Below are 12,846 nucleotides of genomic sequence, written 5' to 3' on the forward strand. Positions count from 1 at the left end.
TTTGACTTTTTACTTGTGTTTATTAACATTATTTCCAATTGAACCTTTTTACCTGCTGTATTTCCATATTAAAAAGGCCCTGGAATGTGCTCAGACTGTAGGCAAATCTGACGCAGGACTAAATTGAATCTCCAGACTGACTGCCGACAATATTTGCAAGTGATTAGATCATATTTGTGTTTTCAGGGATTGTTATCCGGTCTGCCTCGGTTGCTGTGGTAATAGCATAGGCATGCAAACTCATACTGAGAGATGTTTCTCATGTCCCCAAATTTTGATTTTCTTATGTGTGTCAGAGCTTTTGAAAGCAAGTTATTGCCAGGCTGTTGCGTGCATTGTGTCAGCTACTGAGGTTTACAAAAAGGTCTCTTCTCATTGTGATTTGAGGATTGAAATGACCTGTTTCCTGATTAACCATCCTCTTCAAAGAGGTGTTTGTTGCTAAGGTAAAATTCTGTTCACACACTACATAACAACTTGTTGTTATAAAGGCATTCATGAGTTGGACAGGGTGGCAGTATCTTGGCTTTCACTTAATGTATGTACTACCAGGACAGATGGGCATGAGTCAAAAGCCTTCTGGCGTGGCAGGCAGGAAAGGAGGGAAAAGTAATGGCCCCCTCCACCCCTCAGATAATGCATGGTCAAGGCAGGTGGGGGCCACGGGTCAACAACTTAGTCAGGAATTGCGCCACTGTAAGTCTGTTGGCAGGACACAGGGTGCTGCATCGCTCCTGCCTGAACTTTAGCACCTCTAAACTCCTCCGCTACCCGCCCATGTGCCAACTGTCCCAAGACAGCTTGCCAATCAGATGCTATTAAAAACAGTTTGATAGATTTTATTTTTTTTTGTACAGTATGTGCTGTAGACCTCACTTGGTGTGACGTTCTGTGGAAATGATGTGTGATTACCTTCAGAAGTCTTTCTTTAGTGTTCCTTCACTGCAGATGTTTGTTCTTTCATGTGAGAACATAGTGTTACAAATGAACTTGGTCTTTATCTACAGCAATGTTACAACCTTATCGGGGTGCTGACTCTTAGTCATTCGTATTCATATATCTACAGGGCTAAATATAACTACATAACTACAAAAATATAACTATAACTTGTCAGGGAATCAAATGTGAATTCTGACATGGCTCTGACAGAGCTGCCATTTAAGCGCTTAAATTTGTAGTGGGCGTGTGATGTTGTCAGTAACAGATCAGTTGCTTTGAGGAGGAAAACCTGCCCTTAATTGCAGACAAATGTCCAAACGATTAAAGATTAAATGCGCCTTATAAAAATAATCACTAATATGTAATTGCTCTTGTTGGCTGAAGAAGAGTTTGTATGAATGGAGGACTTACACGATGATGGGTGTCAGAGCAAATACTGCAGTTAAACTGAAGTGTGTAAATGGAGGCTTTCAGTGCCCTGCTGCCTCCCACACAGGACGTCTGGCTGTAAATCTGTATGCAGGTATCTAATTTGCAGTGGTAGCCTGCGCTTTATTTTCTCAGTTTTACAAATGGCCATCATGCTTGTTGAGTCTTGATTGATAGTTTGTCATATTTCTTGTCTGAAATTGTATCCTTGCTTAATGAAGAACACTGTATCTCACCATGAATTGCCTTCAAAGCCCCATATGATGGCTTTTCTTCCTTGGTTTAATGCATGTCTGTGTGAAACAGCTTGCTGGGATAGGACTAAACCTAAGGTGATATTTTCTTTTCTCTGCCCTTTTAACTATTTTGTTATAGGGATATTTAAATTGGTGTGTCAAGCCTCCACTTGGATATAGACTGAAATATCTCAGTAGATAGATTATTTGTGTACACTAAGGATAACATTTGTTAAAGGCCATTTTAATTTAATTCTATGTTGTTTGATTTTTATTTATTTATTTTTTTTACCAGAGAAATCTGAAATATGGTATGTGATGTATCTGAGGGATGTGATGGCCAGGGAAAACAAGATTGTTAAGCTGTGGCTATGTAGCCAACGGTTAACATAAGTTAACATTTTAACTGTTAGCTTAAAGTTTTCAGTTGTATTTTTTTATGTATTTATTTAAAGTTAGGTAGGCAACTCTAGATGGCCTGACAGCAAGCTATAGCGATAGCCTTAGGTATTAGCTATTAGCTCGTATTAGCTCTGGTCAGTTATTTGGTCAATTTTTTAAAGGCCCTACCTAGTTGTATAGATAGAGACCATGACTTTAACTACACATATGGAGCTACCAGTCAGATTTAATAACAGCTGGTTAAAAGGTTTAATGACTTTATCCAAAGTTGACTTTAAAAAGTTTTTATATCCGCACAAGTTCCTTCACTTTATTTATCACTTCCAGTGGCGCCAATCAACATCATTGGCTCAACCCAGCAAAACATTTGAACAATGCCATGCCATGTTAATTTGCATTATGAATGCAGCAAGCTAAGAAAAACCTTAAACAAAAACAAAAAAATGGGACTATATGTTTCCCGATTTGGCTGTTAACTGGCTCTTTGGGGGGCAGGGCTGGGATATTTGTGTTTAATATTCTTTGAGTGTTTTTGTTTCTCCCATATAATGTTTCTGACGTAATTAGACACGATGGTCAGCTGATATAAAGTACTTTATTTATCCCATATTTGAGTTGATTTGAATTAGAGCCTGCTCATTCCCTTGTTGTATACAGCATTTGTATTTGTGTTTTCTAGTTTAGCCTGTTGTCATGGACGCCCAGGTACTTGTACTCCTCCACCACATCAACATCCTGTCAAATTCACCCACTAGTGCTCTGTACTCCTCCTGCCCTTCACTAATACATCCAACCACTGCAGAATCATCAGAGTGTTTCTGTAGGTGACATGACCTGGAGTTGTACTGAAAGTCTGAGGTGTACAAGCTGAACAGGAATGGAGACAACACAGTCCCTTATGGAGCTCCTGCACAGCACCAAATCAGACAGAGCACTGTCCAGTGTCACATACCTACCTGTCTGTCAGGCAGTAATCCATGAGATGGTGGACAAGTTCACTTGCTTACTGACTTTTTCCATTTCCTCCCTGAGAAGCAGCAGCTGGATCATGTTAAATGGATGTGAAAATTCAAAGACAATGATTCTCACAGTGCAGCTGTTAATATCTATGGAAGTGCAGTCTCTCTAGAATGTAGATGATTACATCATCCACTCCCAGATTATGTTGATTTGTTAACTGCAGAGGGTCTCCCTGTGGTCTCAGGTGGGCTAAGACTAGTCTCTCCAGCACCTTCATCATTGGTGCTCATTAAGTTCTGATGGTTTGGACTTTGCTACAGGAACCAGACAAAAAATATTTTACAACACCTGTACTTTCCTCTACTTCAGACTCAGGTTGTAAATGTGACTCAGGATCACAGACAACTGCACAGGTCAACTGAACCTAGGTGCTGTTACTATCGGGTTTCGCTCCTTTTCCATTATGTACTTTCTGCAGCTGATGCCTAACCTGCCCAGAAGAAGGGCAAAATCACTGACAGTGGTGGGGGGATGTGGAGACCAGTGATTTTCTTCCTTCCACTCGAAACATCCCTTGTGCTTTTCTGCTCAAGTTTAGCCTTCAGCTTCCTCTTGTTCCTCCTACTACACCCTCCGGAGTACTTACCTCTACTAAGATCTGAAAGTGATAAGAATGCAGTGTTGCAACTTTCAGCATGGAGGATTATATTTGTCATGTGCGTCTTTACCTTCAAAACGCTTTTCTGTTAGCTTACTGCATATGTTTCTTTTCTGTTGCTTTGTTTTCTGCTGATAAGCTATTCTGCGGGACGTATACCAATCTGATGTTGCCGATGCAGTCGGCGGGGCATAGTACACGCCACTGTCTTTTGTCCTGTGACTACAGAGACAGAGAGAGGTAGCGGTGTCACAGGCTAAATTATTTACTTCATTTTTGTACAGTTTTCTTAGTGTTTCCTACTTTAGAGTCACAGATTTGTTTATTTTTTTTAAACATGTAACTGACTCGACAATTCAGCACTAAGAACACCCCTAACTGCGACTCATTTTTGTGATTGCGGTATTGTTCCTGAGACGGCACTGAGTGAGTTTATCATGGGAATTTGCAATCATAGAGATTCTGGCAGCTAAGAGTTGGGAATGACTGCTCAGATTTTTCATGAGAGGCCGATGAGAGCTGGAGTGACTCAACTCCACTGTGTGCAGACAGAGATGGAGTTGTATTTTATTTAATTAAAACAAATGTACTCATTTTTAAACTTTTCTTTGTTACAGTGCTTTCACGTGGTTAAAAAAAGTTTAAAAAGGATGGAGTTGTACACTTGCGCAGGCTATCTGTTTGCGTAGGGGCCCTCCTCTAGAATAGATTAATGAGCCATCAGCTGAGAGTCCAGGAGAAAAACCCTGAGCTGCTGTAGGAGGAGAAACGAGCTGCCTACTCTTAGATGTCAGCCTCAACACACTCCCCCTTGTGGAATTAACGAGGCCGTGTTAACCATGCCTCAATATCAGTCTTTCAGCAATCAATTAAATATTGAGCACCATTTCACAACAAAATAACTCTAAATCGCATAACATTATTCTTTTGTCATCTATAGCAAGGGTCAAATATCAAACTGTATCAAACGTGTTGGGATTTAGGTGGTGGTGGGTTAGGTTAACACAATTATCATCCTATTGACAGTTTCTGTTTGGCTGTAACATGGCTGTAGTACTAATACTTCTAAAACTTCACAAATCCAAGGCAGCAGCAATAAGTAAAAATAATCAATATAAAAACTTTGATTAAGTGTCCCAAAGAAGTGCATTAAACCATTCTGGGTAACTGTAAAGAAGAGCAGAGAGCAGGTGGTCACCGATGTGGTGCTTGCGATCCATAAATAGCGCAGATTAGGCTAGACTCATGACGACAATAGAAATGTAGCACAAAAATACAACAAAACAGGCAAACCACAGGTGTTGTGGCTGTTAAGTTGCTGAATCGTTGCAGACTTTGTTGAGTGCTGCATTTTTCACTTTGCTATTTGGGTTATTGAGCTTGCTAGAATTCGGACACATGAAGAGGCAATCCTTTCTGGGAAAGGTGACCACAAAACACTGCCAGCTGTTTCTTATGAATGGTAAAATGGTAAATGGCCTTTATTTGTATAGCGCTTTTACTAGTCCCTAAGGACCCCAAAGCGCTTTACACATCCAGTCATCCACCCATTCACACACACATTCACACACTGGTGATGGCAAGCTACATTGTAGCCACAGCCACCCTGGGGCGCACTGACAGAGGCGAGGCTGCCGGACACTGGCGCCACCGGGCCCTCTGACCACCACCAGTAGGCAACAGGTGAAGTGTCTTGCCCAAGGACACAACGACTGAGACTGTCCAAGCCAGGGCTCAAACCGGCAACCTTCCGATTACAAGGCGAACTCCCAACTCTTGGGCCACGATCGCCCCTGAAGAACAACAGACCACAGAAAAAAATATAGCGTGCCCCTGTGTGATTAAAAACAAGCTGTTAAATGACATTAATTTAACTTAATTTAATTTATAATTTTTAAACCAAATGGCATTTAGATTTTGTACTGAGCAGCCTTAAGAATAATAACTACCTGCTTAATACTGTTTATGTCCCAAGTCTTGCTGCCAAAAAACACCTCCAATCTGTTGGGGCATGGACACAGCACCTCTGGGGTATCTTGCGGTGTCTGGCAGTGGGACATTGGCAGTGAATATTTCAGGTGTTTTAGAACATCCCTTGGATGCTAAGTCAGATCGCAATCTGAATTTGGATCCTGGGCTCTTTGTCGAGTTCTTTAAATCAAGTCCTGTGCAGTTTTTGCAGTATGCTTGGGGGAGGGGGCGTTCCCATCAGGGAGTGGCATGATTGTACGTGCCAAAACAAACATCTGCAAAAATGCAAGGACTCTTATAATGATGAACACTATTAATACACCTCACCTGTTAGTAGTTTTTTTTAATTATCTGTGGCTGATCTGTATATACTTTATGCTAGTTTAAGGTAATGATAGATCACAATCCTTTTTTTTTTATACTAGGTACTGAGTGTACCAGCTTGGAAAGAAGGGCATAGTTGAGGCTAATATGATCTTGTCTCGCTAAATTAGTTTAAAGTCTTGCAGATGAATTCTGGACCTCCTTAGGGAAAAAGAGAAATCCCCATGTGGACAAATCCACAGTACAGAGAGTACAGTTTACTTTAAAACTAATATGAAATCTCTCTTTCGATCTCTTTTTTAAATATATACAGTATATCCAGTCCATTGTCAAGGTGAACTGCTGTTGTCAACACAAGCATACAAGCAAGGGGTAATATGATCTTGTTAAAACCATTGAAGTTGCTGTTGCAGTCAACATAAATATGAAGTACACCAAGTCAGACAAGTTAGACGGTGAAAATGTTTTTTTTTATTTTGTTTTGTTTTTGTAACTAACCTTAGAACACAGTTGGGACATGCAAAACATATTATTAAAGGTTCATTAATTTTATAAAAGACTTTGACTAGTAGTTCACTCTGTCACTAAGACATTGCCTGACTTTAGTCAGAAGTTCATTTCATCAGTATTCCTGCAGTTTTGTCTTTTCTTTTTTTTTTAGCTTATCACTTTCTATAGTTGGGTGTGTATTAATGTGCAAGCACTTGTGCCCATTTAATCATTCATTTAAAAACAACAACAACAAAGTCAGCTTACCATTTTATCTGTACTTAATTTGCTGCCACAGTGTCTTCTGGGTCATGCTGGTGTTCTTTTTTCTTTTTTTTCTCCTTTACACTCCTTTTTTGGGAGCACTGAGTAGTGAAAGACGAGGCTGGTAAATAATTGATCCTCGTAATTAAACACTCCAGCCAGGGATGCTGGGGCTGATTGACGGCCAGATATTAGGCCCTTGTCTCGTAAGGTTGCAAGTTTAGTCTGAGGTTATCAGTGGCCAGAAGAGTCTTTCTCCCTCCCTGCCTCATTACTTTCATGAGTAGAACATTTCATAGTGGAGTGGTGGGTGGGGGTGTGGTGTGAAGACAGTCTGGGACTTCATTAGCCAAATGGGGTGCCTCAGTCTACAGAGCGCCAAATCATTCAGCCTTGCTGAGCAGACAACCCCTTTGTGGGTGCCGCACCGCACTGTCCTGTAGACATGTTTTCGCCCTTTCATCTTACACATTCTTCAGCCCCCGGTTCACTTTAACAACAATAAACAAACAAATAAAGGAGACTCTTTAGTGTGCCTCGCTGTTACAGCTTAACTAATGAAACCTTCCCCCTCCCAACTTCCAAAATCTTAAGTGCTCTTTTTTCCCCCAGTTTTGCTGCATCGCAAAGTTTTTGGCACACTATGCTCCTGAATCTGAACACTCCCTTCGAAGTGAAAATTTTCCTAGTTGTTGGACCTTATTATTATTTGACTGGCTTTACCACGGTAAGACAATTTAAACTGCGCGTGTGCATGTATGTGTGGATACAAGTGGGTGAAGGGAAAGGGGAGAGGCAGAAGGTGTGTGAGAGAAATCTCCCAACAACTCACGCACACATAACATCGCAGAACAGCGGCATAAATCGGAGGGGAGTGCTCTGCTACAACATCAATTCCTGAGTTGTATTTGCATATAGTTTTAATAACAATTATTGACACTGTATAACTCACATGAATCAAATATTGTTAAACTTGGCAAAAATACACTGGAAACCCTCCTTCATGTCGAATTGAAGCTATTATAGCAGGTTTTATTGCAATATTTACATTTGTTCCTGGTGTGTGAGTGTGGGTATGCAAATCAGATACATGCCCTGTGGACAGCTGGATTGAGATGACTCATTCCTGCAACACATCTTCATATGGTGTTTGTGTGAGGTCCAAGTACATTATCTGAATGGTCTTTCTTTTAAATATGTTCAGCATGAATCTATAATCTATTATTATAGCTTGCCTTTGGTTAGCTCATTTATCTTTTCTTTGTTGACTGTGATTTTTTTTTAAAATCTGTCTTAATTGAAGTTGTTCCCGTCGTTTTTATTTTGTAAGGGCTTCAAAATGTGCAGACATAATTCCTGTAATTTGGACAAACTACTTTGAACCCTAAATGGGGTAATTCTACTCTTCATCTGAAAGCTGATAGTAGTTGTAGAATCCCCTCTGTTAGTATTATTAGCCTAGGTCATGTGGCCTATTCAATCTGAGGATGATTTAAATCAGCTTTCTTTGTGTACTCCTTTACTGATCTTCCTCTGCATGTGTTCCTGCATTTAAATGAGCTTTATTAAACTACTGTTGTGCCTTTTCTGATAAAAGTCAGTTGCAGTGACCTTATCTGTGTAACTAACATTATCTATATTCCCACAGCATCCAGATGAAGTGCTGTTGTTCTCAGCTGGAGTGCTCCTACTCCTCGCAAACCCTGTTCCCTGACTAATTTGGCAGGGAAGACCATGTCCACTCGACACTACATGACACTACAGACCTAAACCAGTAGCAGAGGTTTCCCACTTATGCTCACACAACTTCCCCGCCACATCTACCTCCACAGTTTTAAAAATACCTACTTAATGAACACAACAGCGAGCACATTTCAAATATTTGTAGGAAGGCATTTCTGAGGACTACTGCATCAGTTCGAACATCAAGTCCCACAAGTCTCGCCCTGTCCTCTTGACATTGGGCAACTTCTAAATTTAATGCTTTAGAGGCCAGTTATGCTTTCCCCTCACCTTTTGCTGATGTGTACCCGAAGGAAATGTATTTACACTGGCACCACAGCCAGTCAGCAAATCTCAGCATCCCTATATTAGAGATGGACCAATCCGATATTACGTATCGGTATCGGTCCGATACTGACGTAAATTACTGGATCGGATATCGGAGAGAAATAAAAAAATGTAATCCGATCCATTAAATATCAAAAAAGGACCTCACAAAACTTGCGACATGGCGTAACTTGGCTCATAACCGTAGCACGTCGCAGCAGTATGCTCACGTGATAGAGCAGCTGTGTGTATTTGTAGCCTCGCTACCAATCCGGGATTTCATCTCTGATGAAGTTATCCCAGAGAGAAGTAAAGCAAGTGTGTAAGTTCATCTCTGAATGTTTGTAATGCATTCCCGCGTTAAGCTTAACAACCGATATATGGAGTGAGTGCCTCTTCTCTCTCCCTCCCTCTCCTGCTGCTACTTCAATTGTGAAACTGATTAATGATCAGCTGATCAGGAAACCAGTGGCTGAACAACAGCAGCACGTTTAAGCTTGATAAGCTGTTGTTAGAATTTATTTAATACTACTTTTGTACACCAGGATCCTTTTCTACGTAGCTGACGGCTGGTAACTGTGCAGGGGCGGATCTACCAAAGTTTAGCCAGGGGGGCCGATTGGGCATTGACAGGGAAAAGGGGGGCACAAAGACATACTTTTCTTTCTTATTCTCATTTAAAATGTCTAGCTTTTAATAAATAATTATCTGAATCTTACACCCAAAGTTTTAATCTGATGTAACATGTATAGAAGTCCATTACCGTATATAGTAACTGTTAAGTCTAATATAACCTAGTAAGCTAAGTACTTTTTCCTTTGGGAAGATACCATCTGTGCAGTCTGCAGTTCTGTTGAAGAAAGATGTTGAATCTATTTAATTATTCTTGAAAAATAATTGATTTCTGTGCATTTTTTTCACACTGCATCAAATTAAAGTTGATTATGTCAATTAAGCATCATGAGGTGGAGGGTGGGTGGTTCCTTTTTTTTTTTTTTTTTTTTTTTTTGCTGGGAGTTTGCAACCCTATTAGTTAGGTTGCTTAATATTTCTGCTAAGTATTCTTTAAAATACCAGAATAGGGAGGATGGAGTAGGTTTAAGTTTATTAGATTGATCAGTATTGCTGAACTATGAAATATTTTGGGTGCAGTGTACTTTTTGCATACAGGTATAACAGAATAGCTTTAGTGTTTTTTGATTTTTTTTAACTTGAGTATGAACTTAGTTTTATTGATTAAAAAACACACTATATCGGATTCATATTGGTATCGGCAGATATCCAAATTTATGATATTGGTATCAGTATCGGACATTAAAAAGTGGTATTGTGCCATCTCTACCCTATATCAGCAGCATACACGTACCCTCTGGGCAGCTTATGGTTTGTGATGCTGACCACTACCCCCCAAAAGACTTACATGCCTCAGATTTAAAGCACCCATCCATTTTCTTAACTGCTTGTCCAGTTCAGGGTTGCGGGGGTGCTGGATCGTATCCCAGCTGTCACAGAACTAAAGGTGGGATACACCCTGGACTAACTTTGGGAGAAGAAACTCCATACACGCCCCAGTCAGCCAGTGGATTTGAACTCAGGACTTTCTTACTGTGCTAACCACTGCGCCACTGTTCTACCTTCTCTTTCTTTTCTTTTTACCTTGTCATTTCTTCACTAACCCAATGAGGTGGGGACAGGAACCCCAATCTGCTTCTAGCTTTTGGTGTCACCCACTGGGCACATCATGCTCTGTGGAAAGGTGAGGAGTTTGACTGCAGCAGTACACCTGTCAAACTGTAATGCATGCATTATAAGGCAAGCTCAGGGAGGACAGTAACCTCCCATGGGGCAGAAGGGCAAAAGCTCACCCAGAGCTTTGGCCATTTATATCCATATGCTTAGACAGTTTGACCGTGTAGACAGCAAGATAATTAAAATTTGTCAGGCGTGAAGTGTTATTACCATGATAGAGTGGTTTCAGATATCTGATTTGGATGAATCTGTGAAACAGTCACTAAAAATCGCCACAAAATAACCAGAAATGGAGATGAGATCAATACAGCAACATGTTATTGAGCATATTCATCCAGTTCACAAGACTAAGGTCGGAATGAGCCGACATGTTGTTGAGCGTGTTGTCACTACTTATTCGTTTAGGCTTAATGCACCATCCCAAAAAGAATAATGGTGAATTGATAATGAATTAATACAGATTGTCCAGTCACATGTGTTGTCACTTTTTCAGGGTAATGCATTGAAATGTGTTGTCACTTTTTAATAGGCACGGAAGGTACCAAACATTGGTGGACAGATTATAGTAGCAGTCGTGGAACGGCCCAGGGCAACTTTATCAAAAATCTGTGTGCTGCACTATGAAGCTTCCTTCTAAAGCTTTCCATCAAGCTACCTCCACTGCCCTCCTCCACACTATTACCTAGTTCCTTTTATTTCATACATTGTCAACCCAGTCTTGAAACTACAGTAAGCATCTTCATAAACGCCTCTAGATGTCTTTTCCCTATTACCAAGCCTGCCACCATGTAGCCTTCATTTAGCTCGATTCTTCCTTGCACTCCCTAATGGACTTGGCCCTGTTCTTCTTTTGTCTTCCTTTAGTGCTAGGAAATTCACCTTCAGGAGAGAGAGCCATCTTTCCTGATGCTTCTTTACATTTTGTGAATATAGTTAAGATGATTTCACCCCCTCTTTTCAGTTCCACTCGTGTTTACTCTTGGGCTTTATGCAGTTTGCATTGTTTCCTTAGCACACTGCATTGACGGTGGTGTCACACTTAAGAAAAATCTTTCAGGGCAGGCACCAATGAAGCAGATAATCATTTTGAATAGATCCAGGGCATCAGATTTGACCTTATTTCGCGTTTCCTGTCAAAACACAGATTTACAGTTTCTGTTTTTTATAGGGTTTTTTGTATTTACCATCCAGCAGAAGTTAGCAGTCTGTTCTTTGTATTTTAAATCAGACTGATATATAGTATTAGTATTGGCCCTAATATTAAGGGCCAATACTGGCCTGTCACATATACTGTAAATATATCAGCTTTAGCAGATAGCTTCATTACTATTATTAAAATTTAATCAGAAAAAGATGTTTGGAATGTTTGTGCATGTGTGTTTGTATATCTTAGAAGACATTTTACTGCTTAACAATCAGTGTTTATGGGTCCACAGAATTTAGGAGAATGACCTCTAAAGAAGCTTGTCAGAGTAGGATTGAAAACTGTTTCCATTTTCAGTTGAGTTGATTCTGACGAGAAAAAGAAGACATCTTTTTTTTTCAGCTCAGACTGCCAGTGTTTAGTCTCAGTGACACATGTACAGATAGAATGACACACAAGGCGAGCACACTCAAAGGGAGGCGTGTTTTTGTCGATACTTTAGACCAGGGTTTGCCCCTCCTCTTCAGCCCACACTCAGTGATGATTTATATTACTTGTCATGGTTATCTTTCTGCAACCTATTTATCGATGTTGTAGGTACCTAAATTTAGCCATAACATTGGCACTGTCTATTGCCATGGCTTTTTAGTTAATAATAGCCGATAATTTTTTGCTTACTCCAGTATCAATAACAGATTTGCTGCTGATACTAAAGGTACACAATACTCTGCTTTGTGATTTCTTGTCCAAAGTGCAGCACAATGGCAGTGTCTTACATATAGACTTGGTATAGCTGGTATATCTCATTCACAGATTCTTAGTACTGGAGAAGTCCAAACTGGTCTGATTTTTATGAAATTGGTTTACATATTTTTAGCATATGCAGGTAAGGATCTATAAGCTCATGCAATGATAGGATGTCTGTTCTCAATTCACAAGAACTGCTCTTGCATGAGGATTGGTCTGATTGCAATGTTCACAAAATGGATGTAGCCCTCACCCATCTCTATATGAATACCATGATTAGGTTTATTTATTCCATTTTGTGCACAAAACCATTACAGTTACTATTTGGCGATCCTGATCTTATTGGTCATAATGCTGGAGGGAGCTCTCCTACTGGTTGACTCTCAGATTTGCAAGGCATGGTTGGGATTCTAAGTAAAAGAGAAGCTGTCAAGTCATTCCTAAAGCCTCCTCAGAGCCTGGACCTCATTACTGAAGCTTTTTGG

At 40.2% G+C, this 12,846-nt stretch overlaps 1 protein-coding gene across 5 annotated transcripts in view; it reads left to right on the forward strand.

The window, feature by feature from the left end:
- mettl15 (methyltransferase 15, mitochondrial 12S rRNA N4-cytidine) overlaps nucleotides 1–12,846 on the forward strand; it is a 54,820-nt gene that overhangs the window by 2,345 nt on the left and 39,629 nt on the right. The window lies entirely within an intron of this gene.

The sequence above is a fragment of the Neolamprologus multifasciatus genome, chromosome 1 (assembly GCF_963576455.1).
Source record: "Neolamprologus multifasciatus chromosome 1, fNeoMul1.2, whole genome shotgun sequence".
NCBI lineage: Eukaryota > Metazoa > Chordata > Actinopteri > Cichliformes > Cichlidae > Neolamprologus > Neolamprologus multifasciatus.